This window comes from Hypanus sabinus, chromosome 15 (genome assembly GCF_030144855.1).
Source record: "Hypanus sabinus isolate sHypSab1 chromosome 15, sHypSab1.hap1, whole genome shotgun sequence".
NCBI classification, from domain to species: domain Eukaryota; kingdom Metazoa; phylum Chordata; class Chondrichthyes; order Myliobatiformes; family Dasyatidae; genus Hypanus; species Hypanus sabinus.
The window spans coordinates 88,791,282-88,805,027 of record NC_082720.1 but is presented as its reverse complement, the minus strand read 5'-3'; the positions used below and the strand labels follow the sequence as shown (position 1 = coordinate 88,805,027).

The 13,746-nt window shown below is 53.7% G+C and overlaps 1 protein-coding gene across 1 annotated transcript in view; it reads right to left on the bottom strand.

Annotated features, from left to right (window-relative positions):
* pdgfrb (platelet-derived growth factor receptor, beta polypeptide) overlaps positions 1-13,498 on the bottom strand; it is a 157,609-nt gene extending 144,111 nt beyond the window's left edge. The window contains exon 1 of the mRNA XM_059990686.1: positions 13,090-13,498. The gene's annotated coding sequence lies outside the window, so the exon portion shown is untranslated. The remainder of the gene's footprint in view (positions 1-13,089) is intronic.
* Positions 13,499-13,746: the final 248 nt, after the last annotated feature.

Sequence of the window (13,746 nt, the reverse complement as noted above, 5' to 3'; positions counted from 1 at the left end):
CGGTGTTTCCATACCAGGCCTTGATGCAACCAGTCAGGAAACTCTCTGCTGAAGTTTTAGATGATATGCCGAATTGCAAAATTCTAAGAAGGGACACCGTCATGCCTTCTTTGTGATGAGATGTACATGCTGGACCCAGAACAGATGCTCTGACGTGTTAATGCAAAGGAACTTAAAGCTCCTGATCCTCTCCACCTCCGATCCCCCAATCCCAAAGTTGCCCGCTGGTCTTCAGTGGCCAGCTGACATCGGTGCGTTGTGGCTCAGCGAGTCGAGCTGCTCTCCCACAGCACAGAGACCTGGGTTTGATCCCGACCTCTGACACCGTCTGTCTGGAGTTTACACCTTCTTCTTGTTCCCCCGAGTGCTCCACTTCCTTTCCTATCCCAACAATGTGAGGGCCAGTGGGTTCATTGGCCACTCTGGGGTGTGAATTTCTCTGGATCCTTCTTGCTTTCTGACAGTTTCTCTTCTATTCTTTCCCTCTCTCTCTCACCATTCTCTCTTTCTCCTACCCATTCTCTATCCCACCTCTCCCCCTCTCTCTCTGAAACTGCTCCTGAACACTCTTTCTTTAGATTTATAGTAATTGAAAAGTACAACACATAAACAAGCCCTTTGGCCCATCTAGTCTGTGCCAAAACTATTTAAACTGCCCAGTCCCATTGACCTGCACCCAGATCATAGTCCTCCATACCCATCCCACCCATGTACTTACCTAAACTTCTCTTAAAAGTTGAAATCGTGTTTGCATTCACCACTTCCACTGGCAGCTCGTTCAACACTCTCACACTCACTTCACTCTCTGAGTGAAGTTTCCCCTCATTTCACCTCTCACTCTTTGCCCATGGCCTCTCTCTCTCTCTGGATTTTCACCCACACTCTCTCTCTTTCTCTGAATTTGCTCCCACATTCACTCTCTCTCTCTCTGAATTTGCTCCTGCATTCTCTCTGTCTCTGAATTTGCTCCTGCATTCTCTCTCTCTGTCTCTGAATTTGCTCCTGCATTCTCTCTCTCTCTCTCTCTCTGAATTTGCTCCTGCATTCTCTCTCTGTCTCTGTCTCTCTCTCTCTCTCTCTCTCTCTCTGAATTTGCTCCTGTATTTTCTCTCTCTCTCTCTCTCTCTCTGCAGAGCCCACATGGTTTCCCTCTAGTCAAGAGTTCACTCCAAACTTCCCTCTCTTTCTTGCCATAAAATTCTGCGGGCTGTTCTCAGGATCGACACCAGGCCAGACAAAGAGATAGCAAGGCAGACAGCCAGCAGCTCAATCCAAACGAAGGTTTAAAGAGCGAGGTTTAGGTAGAATGCCAAACTTGGTGCCTGGACAATGGGAGCACAGCCACCAGCTGCTGGGCGAGGAATATTGGGAAGGAGCAAGATGGAGGAGGTGAGGATTAGAGGAGACTGAAAATTGGTGGGTAGAGAGTAGGACTGCATAGGGATTACATACTCTGTTTTTTTCTCTCTCTCCTGCTTCCTGCCTGGCCGTATCTGTGAACAAGCTCTGGAAAATGCCACAACATCAATTACAGAGACAGGAGAAACAGGCAGGGAACAGTGCAGACTGACTAGGGTGGGGGGGTGGGAAGGGTTGCAGTCTGGTCTGCATGCCACAAGCTACATTTCATTTGGAGTTTGAGGAGATTTTGGTTGTCACTAGCAAACTGGAGTTTATTCTGACTGGTTACATCAGTGTAGGGGCTCCATCACATGGGATCAGATAAAGGTGCAGAGGGCTGTAGACTCAGTGAGTTCCACCAGGGGCACCAGCCTCCCCAGCATTGAAGGTATCTTGAAAGGGCAATTCCTCATCCACCATTCAGGACCTACGCTCTCCTCCTGCCTAATTAAGGAAAAAGTACCAGAGCCTGAAGACACAAACTCAACAGTTTATGAACAATTTCTTCCCTTCTGCCATCAGATTTCTTAACGGACAATGAACCCATGAACACTACCTCACTATTTTGCTCCCTTTTTGCACCACTTATTTATTCTCAATATTTATTGCTTATTTATTATTATTTTTTCTTTTGTATTTGCACAGTTAGATGACTTTTGCACACCGATAGCTTTGTCCACTCTGTTCGGTGTAAGCTTTCATTGATTATATTGAGTTTGTTGTATTTACTGTGAATGCCCGTAGGAAAATGAGCCTCAGGGTTGTATTTGGTGATATATATGCACTCTGATAAGAAATTTACTTTGATATATACAAGACCATAAGACATAGGAGCAGAATTAGGCCATTTGGCCCATCGAGTCTGCTCTACCATTCAATCATGGCTGATCCATTTGTCCTCTCAGCCCCGATCTCCTGCCCTCTCCCCATATCCCTTCATGCCCTGACCTATCAGGAATCTATCACTTTCTGCCTTAAGTATACCCAATGACTTGTCCCCCAGAGCCACCCGTGGCAACAGATTCACACCCTCTGGTCAAAGAAATTCCTCCTCGTCTCCATTCTAAATGGACATCCCTCAATTCTGAGGCTGTGTCCTCTGGCCTTAGACTCATACATACAAATACTTATACATATATATACATGTATGTGTGTGTGTGTGTGTGTGTGTGTGTGTGTGTGTGTGTGTGTGTGTGTGTGTGTATATGTATCGCACACATACATGCACACACACACTCACGCACGCACACACACACACATATATATCGAGTAATTTGTATACATTGATACATTGTACTGCTGCTGCAAAACAATACATTTCATGATATATGTTGGTGATTCTGAGCTGCGGTCAGAGGTGAGGGAGCTGACGCCGTAGATGCTGTGGCACACGAGGACTTGGGCAACAGCAGCTCTAAGGTCAGTGACGCCAGGGAACATGTAACTGTGCAAAAGGCTTATACAGCACAGAACAGCACAGCACAGGAACATAGCATTCAGCCCACAATGTTGTGTGGAACCAATCAAATTAATAACCAAGTGCCAAAATACACTGCACTGCGGCAGACAGAAAGGCTCGAAAACAGTTAGTCAAAACTGCCCAATGCATCACTGGCACCAGCCTACCCACCATCAAGGGCATGTGTACAGAAAGGTGCTGGAAAAGGGCCAGTGACATCATGAAGGATCTCACCCACCCTGTTCATGGACTGTTGTCCCACTCCCATCAGGGAGGAGGCTACGTAGCATCCACATCAGGACCAGCGGACAGTTACTATCTCCAAGCAGTAAGGCTGATCAATACCTCCACCCACTAACCCACCCCTCCGCTCCCCCAACCACCACTACTTTATCATTTCCTGTCAGTCACCTCATGCACAGATGCTCCTGTGCCTAGCGTCACTTTATGGACATACAGTCAATCTATGTGTACAAGCTAATGTATTTATATTTATTGTGGTCTTTATCTTACTGTGTTTGTTTGTGCTGAATCAGATCTGGAGTAACAATTACTTCATTCTCCTTTACACTTGTGTACTGGAAGTGACATTAAACAATGTTGAATCTTGAACAAAATTCATTCCTTCTGCCTATACAATGTCCACTTGCTGCACATTCAAAGTGAAAGGTCAGCTTCATTTGTCACAAGTATATTGAGTGAAATGCTTGTTTGCATCGATGGCCTACACACAGTCTGAGCATTGCGATGGGGGCAGCCCACAACGGTTGCCGAGCTTCTGAGGCCAATACAACATGCCCACAACTCACTGACCTGGACCTCTACATCTTTGGACAGTGGGAGGAATCGCACGTGGTCACGGGGAAAACATACAGACTCCTCACAGGCAACAGATGGGAACTGAACCCCAATCTTCTGATTGCTGGCGCTGTAAAGCGTTACACTACCCACTAAGCTACCATGCTGTCCTTAAAAGCCTCGATTGTATCTGCCTCCACCACCACCCTAGGGAGCCCATTCCAGGCACCCACCACCCTGTGTAAATTGCGCCGGCAGCTCATTCCACACTCTCACCACCCTCTGAGTAAAATAGTTCTCTCTCAGGTTCTCCTTAAACACTTCACATTTCACCCTTAACCCATGGCCTCTAGTTGTAGTCTCACCCAATGGAAAAAGCCTGCTTGCATTTACCCAGTCTATCTCCTCATAATTCTGTAAACCTCTATCAAATCTCCCCTCATTCTCCTAGGCTCCAGGGAATAAAGTCCTAACCTATTCAACCCTTCTCTGTAACTCAGGTCTTCAAGTTCTGACAACATCCTTGTAAGTTTTCTCTGCACTCTTTCAATCCTATTTACACCCTTCCTGTAGGTAGGTGACTAGAACTGCACACAGTGATCTAAATTAGGCCTCACCAACATCTCATCAAACTTCAACCTAGCATCCCCCCTCCTGAATTCAATACTCTAATTATGAAGCCTATTTGTGCTAAAAGCTCTCTTTAACTAGAGCTCTATGCTCTATTGTGGTGATTCTCTGCACCTGGGAAAAGGACTGTGTGTGTACACCTCATTATTTCACACACCTTGGCATGGTCACCCCTCAGTCTCCAATAGTTCAAGGAATCAGCCCCTGGACAATCTCCCCCCATCACTCAGGGTGGGCACTGACCCTCCTGCAGACAAAAGCAGGTCCTGGGATGACATTGGCATTAAAGGATGTCGTCAGGGCTCGGAGGGAAGGTGAGGATTTATGAGGACCTCTCTCATTGAGGGATGGGGGCCTTCAGGACTCCTGGAAGAGCGGAACTGTTCTCCCGAAGGGCATGGGGAATGTTTCAGTGGAGAGTAGGAACTGTAACCGAGGCGTGGTTGCCACAAATCTGTGGTTGTCTCGGAGTCCGGAGTTCCGGTGAATGGTGGACATGTCCAGCCAGTTACTCACATTGGGTCTCCAGCTGTGCCACAGCTGGGCAGCAGGCACCCACCATGTGGTCACTCAATATCGCTGAGTAACACTCACAAGGCTGACTCACAGGCCAGGCACTCCACCAAAGACATCTGCAAATTCCTACAGATGTACCGTGAAGAACATTCTAACAAATTGAAGAACATCACCGTCTGGTGTGGAGGGGCCACTGCACAGGATCGGAAAAAACTGCAGAAAGTTATAAACCCATCATGGGCACTAGGCTCCACGGCATACAGAACACATTCAAAAGATGATGCCTTGAAAAGGCCACATCCATCATTAAGGAGCTCACCATCCAGAACAAACCCTCTTCTCATTACTACCATCAAGGAGGCGGCACAGGCAGCTCAGCACCACCTTCTCAGGGGCAACTAGGGATGGGCAATGAATGCTGGCTTATAAATGAATAAATAAATAAAAATACATTCAACGCTTCAGGAACAGCTTCTTCTCCACCACTATCAGATTTCTGAATGGACAATGAACCCATACACACTAGCTTTTTCCTTTATTCTTGCACAATGTATTTAATTTAATTCTTATACGCTTATTTTGATTTAATTTTTTTAATTATGCAATGCACTATACTGACGCCACAAAACAAAAAAAATCATGATGTATGGCAATGATATTAAACCTGATTCTGAAACTCTCCCACAGTACTGAGAGAGGGTTGCATTCTGGGAGGGGTGTTCTGAGGGGGGGCACACTGTGGGGGGTGGTACTAAGGGAGAGTCATCCTGTGGGAGGGTAACACAGTAGGAGAGGTGCAAGGACCCTGTACTCTGGGGACATGGGGTGGAAGGCGTTGCATTGGGCAGTACTGTACAACAGGTTTTTGAGCAAGTTCACTGACACTACCCCCGCCCCCGTCCAGCTGTCCATTCTGCGGCCAGGAGGGGTCAGTGAGCCTATTTGGGTATCTGAAGGGGCTGCTGCTCAGGTTCTCTTGCACGTCAGCCCTGCACTCCTCGAGGTGGGCAAACGGTCAAATCGTGAGGAGGACCTCCTGGTGGGCTTGCTCCTGGGCCTGGCCAAGTTGACCATTCACGGGTCTAGGTGGCAGAAAGTCGACTGCCTGCCCCTTTCCAAGGATACGTTGGTGCCCGGCTGTCTTTGGAGAGGGAACATGTGGTCACAGAGGGGGATTTCCAGAGCCGTGGGGCCCCCCAGGGAATTGACTGTTTTATAGGCAGTAGTAATCATTTTTAATTTGAATTTATTCACAGTGTTGTAAATTACTGATGTTTGCACTTTGTGTAAGTAAACGTTTGTAGCTTTGTTAAAGAAAAGGGTGGTACTGAGTCCCCAGCGGAAGACTGCTTTTTGCAGAGGGCCTTTCCCTGTCAGAGGGAGCAGGGTGGGAGGTGTCAGTGGGTGGAGACTGGGAGGTGTCAGTGGGGGCAGGGTGGGAGGTATCAGTGGGTGGAGACTGGGAGGTGTCAGTGGGGGCAGGGTGGGAGGTGACGGTGGGTGGAGACTGGGAGGTGTCAGTGGGTGGAGACTGGGAGGTGTCAGTGGGGGCAGGGTGGGAGGTGTCAGTGGGTGGAGACTGGGAGGTGTCAGTGGGGGCAGGGTGGGAGGTGTCAGTGGGGGCAGGGTGGGAGGTGTCAGTGGGTGGAGACTGGGAGGTGTCAGTGGGGGCAGGGTGGGAGGTGTCAGTGGGTGGAGACTGGGAGGTGTCAGTGGGGGCAGGGTGGGAGGTGTCAGTGGGTGGAGACTGGGAGGGGTCAGTGGGTGGAGACTGGGAGGTGTCAGTGGGGGCAGGGTGGGAGGTGTCAGTGGGTGGAGACTGGGAGGTGTCAGTGGGGGCAGGGTGGGAGGTGTCAGTGGGTGGAGACTGGGAGGGGTCAGTGGGGGCAGGGTGGGAGGTGTCAGTGGGTGGAGACTGGGAGGGGTCAGTGGGTGGAGACTGGGAGGGGTCAGTGGGTGCAGGGTGGGAGGTGTCAGTGGGTGGAGACTGGGAGGTGTCAGTGGGGGCGGGGTGGGAGGTGTCAGTGGGTGGAGACTGGGAGGTGTCAGTGGGGTCAGGGTGGGAGGTGTCAGTGGGTGGAGACTGGGAGGGGTCAGTGGGGGCAGGGTGGGAGGTGTCAGTGGGTGGAGACTGGGAGGTGTCAGTGGGGGCTGGGTGGGAGGTGTCAATGGGTGGAGACTGGGAGGTGTCAGTGGGGGCGGGGTGGGAGGTGTCAGTGGGTGGAGACTGGGAGGTGTCAGTGGGGGCAGGGTGGGAGGGGTCAGTGGGTGGAGACTGGGAGGTGTCACTGGGAGCAGGGTGGGAGGTATCAGTGGGTGGAGACTGGGAGGTGTCAGTGGGGGCAGGGTGGGAGGTGTCAGTGGGGGCAGGGTGGGAGGTGTCAGTGGGGGCAGGGTGGGAGGTGTCAGTGGGTGGAGACTGGGAGGTGTCAGTGGGGGCGGGGTGGGAGGTGTCAGTGGGTGGAGACTGGGAGGTGTCAGTGGGTGGAGACTGGGAGGTGTCAGTGGGAGCAGGGTGGGAGGTGTCAGTGGGTGGAGACTGGGAGGTGTCAGTGGGTGGAGACTGGGAGGTGTCAGTGGGGGCAGGGTGGGAGGGGTCAGTGGGTGGAGACTGGGAGGTGTCACTGGGAGCAGGGTGGGAGGTATCAGTGGGTGGAGACTGGGAGGTGTCAGTGGGGGCAGGGTGGGAGGTGTCAGTGGGTGGAGACTGGGAGGTGTCAGTGGGGGCAGGGTGGGAGGTGTCAGTGGGTGGAGACTGGGAGGTGTCAGTGGGGGCAGGGTGGGAGGTGTCAGTGGGTGGAGACTGGGAGGTGTCAGTGGGGGCAGGGTGGGAGGTGTCAGTGGGTGGAGACTGGGAGGTGTCAGTGGGGGCGGGGTGGGAGGTGTCAGTGGGGGCGGGGTGGGAGGTGTCAGTGGGGGCAGGGTGGGAGGTGTCAGTGGGTGGAGACTGGGAGGTGTCAGTGGGGGCAGGGTGGGAGGTGTCAGTGGGTGGAGACTGGGAGGTGTCAGTGGGGGCGGGGTGGGAGGTGTCAGTGGGGGCGGGGTGGGAGGTGTCAGTGGGTGGAGACTGGGAGGTGTCAGTGGGTGGAGACTGGGAGGGGTCAGTGGGTGGAGACTGGGAGGTGTCAGTGGGGGCTGGGTGGGAGGTGTCAGTGGGTGGAGACTGGGAGGTGTCAGTGGGGGCAGGGTGGGAGGTGTCAGTGGGTGGAGACTGGGAGGTGTCAGTGGGGGCAGGGTGGGAGGTGTCAGTGGGTGGAGACTGGGAGGTGTCAGTGGGGGCGGGGTGGGAGGTGTCAGTGGGGGCGGGGTGGGAGGTGTCAGTGGGGGCGGGGTGGGAGGTGTCAGAGGGGGCAGGGTGGGAGGTGTCAGTGGGTGGAGACTGGGAGGTGTCAGTGGGGGCAGGGTGGGAGGTGTCAGTGGGTGGAGACTGGGAGGTGTCAGTGGGGGCAGGGTGGGAGGTGTCAGTGGGTGGAGACTGGGAGGTGTCAGTGGGGGCGGGGTGGGAGGTGTCAGTGGGGGCGGGGTGGGAGGTGTCAGTGGGGGCAGGGTGGGAGGTGTCAGTGGGTGGAGACTGGGAGGTGTCAGTGGGGGCAGGGTGGGAGGTGTCAGTGGGTGGAGACTGGGAGGTGTCAGTGGGGGCAGGGTGGGAGGTGTCAGTGGGTGGAGACTGGGAGGTGTCAGTGGGGGCGGGGTGGGAGGTGTCAGTGGGGGCGGGGTGGGAGGTGTCAGTGGGGGCGGGGTGGGAGGTGTCAGTGGGTGGAGACTGGGAGGGGTCAGTGGGTGGAGACTGGGAGGTGTCAGTGGGGGCGGGCCTGACATGCTGGGTTTGGAAGCTGTCTACTGCACACATGCCAAACTCCTGGAATCATCTTCATGGAGACACTTGGACCCCAAGCAAGGGCCAAACCAATCCCAGCACAAACTTTCTCTTTACTCCAGCAGGAACAGCAATAATAGCATCCACAGTTAGAGAGAGAGAGAGAGACAGGGAGGGAGAGGGTGAGAGAGACAGGGAGGGAGAGGGTGAGAGACAGGGAGGGAGAGGGTGAGAGACAGGGAGAGAGAGGGTGAGAGACAGGGAGGGAGAGAGAGAGAGAGACAGGGAGGGAGAGGGTGAGAGACAGGGAGGGAGAGGGTGAGAGACAGGGAGAGAGAGGGTGAGAGAGGGAGAGGGAGAGAGAGGGTGAGAGACAGGGAGGGAGAGGGTGAGAGACAGGGAGAGAGAGGGTGAGAGACAGGGAGAGAGAGAGAGAGAGAGACAGGGAGAGAGAGGGTGAGAGAGACAGGGAGAGAGGGTGAGAGACAGGGAGGGAGAGGGTGAGAGACAGGGAGAGAGAGGGTGAGAGACAGGGAGAGAGAGAGAGAGAGAGACAGGGAGAGAGAGGGTGAGAGAGACAGGGAGAGAGGGTGAGAGACAGGGAGAGAGAGGGTGAGAGAGACAGGGAGAGAGAGGGTGAGAGACAGGGAGAGAGAGGGTGAGAGACAGGGAGGGAGAGGGTGAGAGACAGGGAGAGAGAGAGAGAGAGAGAGAGAGAGAGACAGGGAGAGAGAGGGTGAGAGAGACAGGGAGGGAGAGGGTGAGAGAGACAGGGAGGGAGAGGGTGAGAGAGACAGGGAGGGAGAGGGTGAGAGAGACAGGGAGAGAGAGAGAGAGGGAGAGAGAGGGTGAGAGACAGGGAGGGAGAGGGTGAGAGAGACAGGGAGGGAGAGGGTGAGAGAGAGGGAGAGAGAGGGTGAGAGGGAGAGAGAGAGAGACAGGGAGGGAGAGGGTGAGAGAGACAGGGAGAGAGAGAGACAGGGAGCGAGAGGGTGAGAGACAGGGAGAGAGAGGGTGAGAGACAGGGAGGGAGAGAGAGAGACAGGGAGAGAGAGGGTGAGAGAGAGGGAGAGAGAGGGTGAGAGACAGGGAGAGAGAGGGTGAGAGAGAGAGACAGGGAGAGAGAGGGTGAGAGAGTGGGAGAGAGAGGGTGAGAGAGACGGAGAGAGAGGGTGAGAGACAGGGAGAGAGAGGGTGAGAGACAGGGAGAGAGAGGGTGAGAGAGACAGGGAGAGAGAGAGAGACAGGGAGGGAGAGGGTGAGAGAGACAGGGAGAGAGTGAGAGAGAGGGTGAGAGACAGGGAGAGAGAGGGTGAGAGAGACAGGGAGAGAGAGAGAGAGAGAGGGTGAGAGAGACAGGGTGAGAGACAGGGAGAGAGAGGGTGAGAGAGACAGGGAGAGAGAGGGTGAGAGACGGAGAGAGTGAGAGAGACAGGGAGGGAGAGGATGAGAGGGAAGGAGAGTAGGGGAAGAGAGAGAGGGTGGAGACAGGGTGTGTTGAGAGAGAGGGGGAGGGAGAGGTGTGAGAGTGGAGGTGGAGAGAGGAGGGTTGGGGAGGGGGTGAGAGGGGGTTAGCGGGGGGGGTCAGAGGGAGGAAGAGAGAGGGTGGAGACAGGGTGTGTTGAGAGAGAGGGGGAGAGGAGTGAGAGAGGAGGTGGAGAGAGGAGGGTTGGGGAGGGGGTGAGAGGGGGTTAGCGGGGGGGGTGAGAGGGAGGAAGAGAGTGGGAAGAGAGACAGAGAGGGACAGGGTGTGTTGAGAGAGAGGGGGAGAGAGAGGAGTGAGAGAGGTGGAGAGAGGAGGGTTGGGGAGGGGGTGAGAGGGGGTTAGTGGGGGGGTGAGAGGGAGGAAGAGAGTGGGAAGAGAGACAGAGAGGGACAGGGTGTGTTGAGAGAGAGGGGGAGAGAGGAGTGAGAGAGGTGGAGAGAGGAGGGTTGGGGAGGGGGTGAGAGGGGGTTAGCGGGGGGTGAGAGGGAGGAAGAGAGTGGGAAGAGAGATGGAGAGGGAGAGAGAGACAGGGAGAGAGAGGGTGAGAGAGAGGGAGGGAGAGGGTGAGAGAGACAGGGAGGGAGAGGGTGAGAGAGACAGGGAGGGAGAGGGTGAGAGAGACAGGGAGGGAGACGATGAGAGGGAAGGAGAGTAGGGGAAGAGAGAGAGGGTGGAGACAGGGTGTGTTGAGAGAGAGGGGGAGGGAGAGGTGTGAGAGAGACAGGGAGGGAGAGGGTGAGAGAGACAGGGAGGGAGAGGGTGAGAGCGACAGGGAGGGAGAGGGTGAGAGTGACAGGGAGGGAGAGGATGAGAGGGAAGGAGAGTAGGGGAAGAGAGAGAGGGTGGAGACAGGGTGTGTTGAGAGAGAGGGGGAGGGAGAGGAGTGAGAGAGGTGTGAGAGAGGAGGTGGAGAGAGGGTGAGAGGAGGGTTGGGGAGGGGGTGAGAGGGGGTTAGCGGGGGGGGGTGAGAGGGAGGAAGAGAGTGGGAAGAGAGGCGGGGAGGGACAGTGAATCTCCAATGTAGAGGTAACGGGAGGCAGTTGATGAGGAAATGGGTCCGATCACAGCTTTGCTCAGATCTGGGTTTAAAACAATATCTCTTCCAAAGGCAACACGAGTGAATCTGCAGATGCTGGAAATAAATAAAAACACAAAATGCTGGCAGAACTCAACAGGCCAGACAGCATCTATGGGAGGAGGTAGTGACGACGTTTTGGGTCTCCTGATGAAGGGTTTTGGCCCGAAACGTCCTCACTACCTCCTCCCATAGATGCTGTCTGGCCTGTTGAGTTAATAGACAATAGACAATAGGTGCAGAAGTAGACCATTCGGCCCCTCGAGTCTGCACCGCCATTCCGAGATCATGGCTGATCAACTACTATCAATACCCGGTTCCTGCCTTGTCCCCATATCCCTTGATTCCCCTATCCATCAGATATCTATCCAGCTCCTTCTTGAAAGCATCCAGAGAATTGGCCTCCACCGTCTTCTGAGGCAGTGTATTTCTGCCAGCATTTTGTGTTTTTATCTCTTCCGAAGACCAGGCATGAGCACCAGAGGGAGAATCTACTCCTCTAGCCCATGGCTGATGTCTTCTCCCCTCCCTACTCGCCCCTCTCATCACAGGCAAAGCCCTCCCCACTACTGAGCAGGGAGCAGGCTGCAGGAAAGCGGCATCCATCATCGGGGCCCCCACTACCCCGGGGCTCCCAGCACCCCGGGGCCCCCACCACCCCGGGGCTCCCAGCACCCCGGCCATGCTCTCTTCCCGCTGCTGCCATCTGGAAGGTACAGGGGTCTCGGAACTCACAGCAGGAAGAGTTATTGCCCCTCAACCAGAGGCGGTAACTTCGCTCACCCCACACTGAACTGTTCGCAAAAACTATCGACTCGCTTTCAAGGACTCTTTGTCTCACGCTCTCAATATTTATTGCTTATTTATTATAATTGTTATATTTTTCGCTTCCTTTCGCAGTTTGTCGTCTTTTGCTCACTGGGTGTCTGCCCGGCCTGTTGAATGAAGTCGTTCATTGGCTCTATTGCGTTCCTTGCATTTACTGTGAATGCCCGCGAGAAAGGGAACTTCAGGGTTGTCTACCTTGATAATAAATTTCCTTTTTACTCTTTGAAATTCCCACAGTCTACGTGTTGGGGTGCGGGGTGGGGACGGGGCAGAAACGGCCTCCCTACAAACTCTTCCCCACACCGAGAGGTGTCGGAAACTTCTCGGGTACGTGTACATCCAGCTACACATTTGACAGCGAGCTCTTTGCCTCGGGTGTGTGTTGTTTTTCAACGTAAACATCGCCGATCGCTGTATGCTTCGATGTATAAAGACCAGCAGACAAAGGGCAGAATCAGGCCAATTTCCAAACAATCTGCTCTGCCTTTCAAACACAACTGATTTATCCTTCTCCAACCGCTCTCCTGCCTTCTCCTCGCTATCTTGGTCGCCCTGCCTGATCAGGAACCTGTCGACCTCCGCTTTGAACGTACCCAGCGCTGTCCGTGGCAATGATTTCCACAGATTCACCACCTTCTGGCTAAAGAAATTCCTCCACATCTCTGTTGTAAATCGTCATCCCTCTATTCTGAGGCTGTGCCCTCTGGTCTTGGACTCTCCCACTACAGGAAACATCCTCCCCACATTCAGTCCATCTCGGCCTTTCAATATTCGACAATCTTGAATCTTTTCCAATTAGTCTCTTCTCACTGTCCATTCTGTGAATTTATTTACTCCTCCCCCCCCGCACCCCTTCTTAAAACACTTTCCCTTCAGGTAAAACACCATTTGTGAAAATTTCACCTCCTCATTCAACCAACCTACAACATCCCACTCCACTCCTTTAGCCCGACACTGTTCGGAGACCGTGGACGTTCACGAACAAACACGACACCAAATCAACAGCGGGGACAGGACGGACCCCACCGCCGGCTGCACCCCGCTTTGTAACAAGCCACCAACTTCCAAATGGGTCTCACCTGGGGTTCCGTAGAGAGAGGGAAACGAGACAATATCTCCCTCAGAATCGACCTCCGAGCGCAAAGAAAAGTCTTCAAACGAGCTTCATGTTCCGAAGCCAACCGGCTAGGAGGAGGAGAACAGGGGAAAATGTTTTCTTCTCCAAACTGCAAGCGAGAGGACAGAAAATAAGCCGAGGAACTCCCCTTTCACATCCACAACTTCGGAGTGTTGGCGGAGGCAGATTTCGTTTCCTGTATTCGAGTTCAATTCTAAGACAATTCCTCTGGCAACGCGCCCGCCGTTTTTTTTCTCTCTGGGTAAGTGTGTGTGTGATTAAAAAAAGGATGTTAGGAGTAAGAACTTTCCTCGCCAGAAGTTGACGCACAGCCTGTACGAATCGCTCTTGCCCAACCGTACTGATCTGTAAGACCTTCGCCGTCCACTCCCACCCCACCTCACAGCTCCACCCAACACTCGCACCCGTCGTGCACAAGATAAGTGAACATAAAGTTTGAGTCCAAAACCCCAGCCTTGAACACAGCCCGCACTTATCTAGACCAACACACCCAAGCCGACATATGGAAGAGATTAAGGACTGGTTATAAATTTTAAACCCATTCCAACTTTAACCCCCCCCCCGTCGCCAAGGAATGTGGTCTTAGATCCAATTCCTC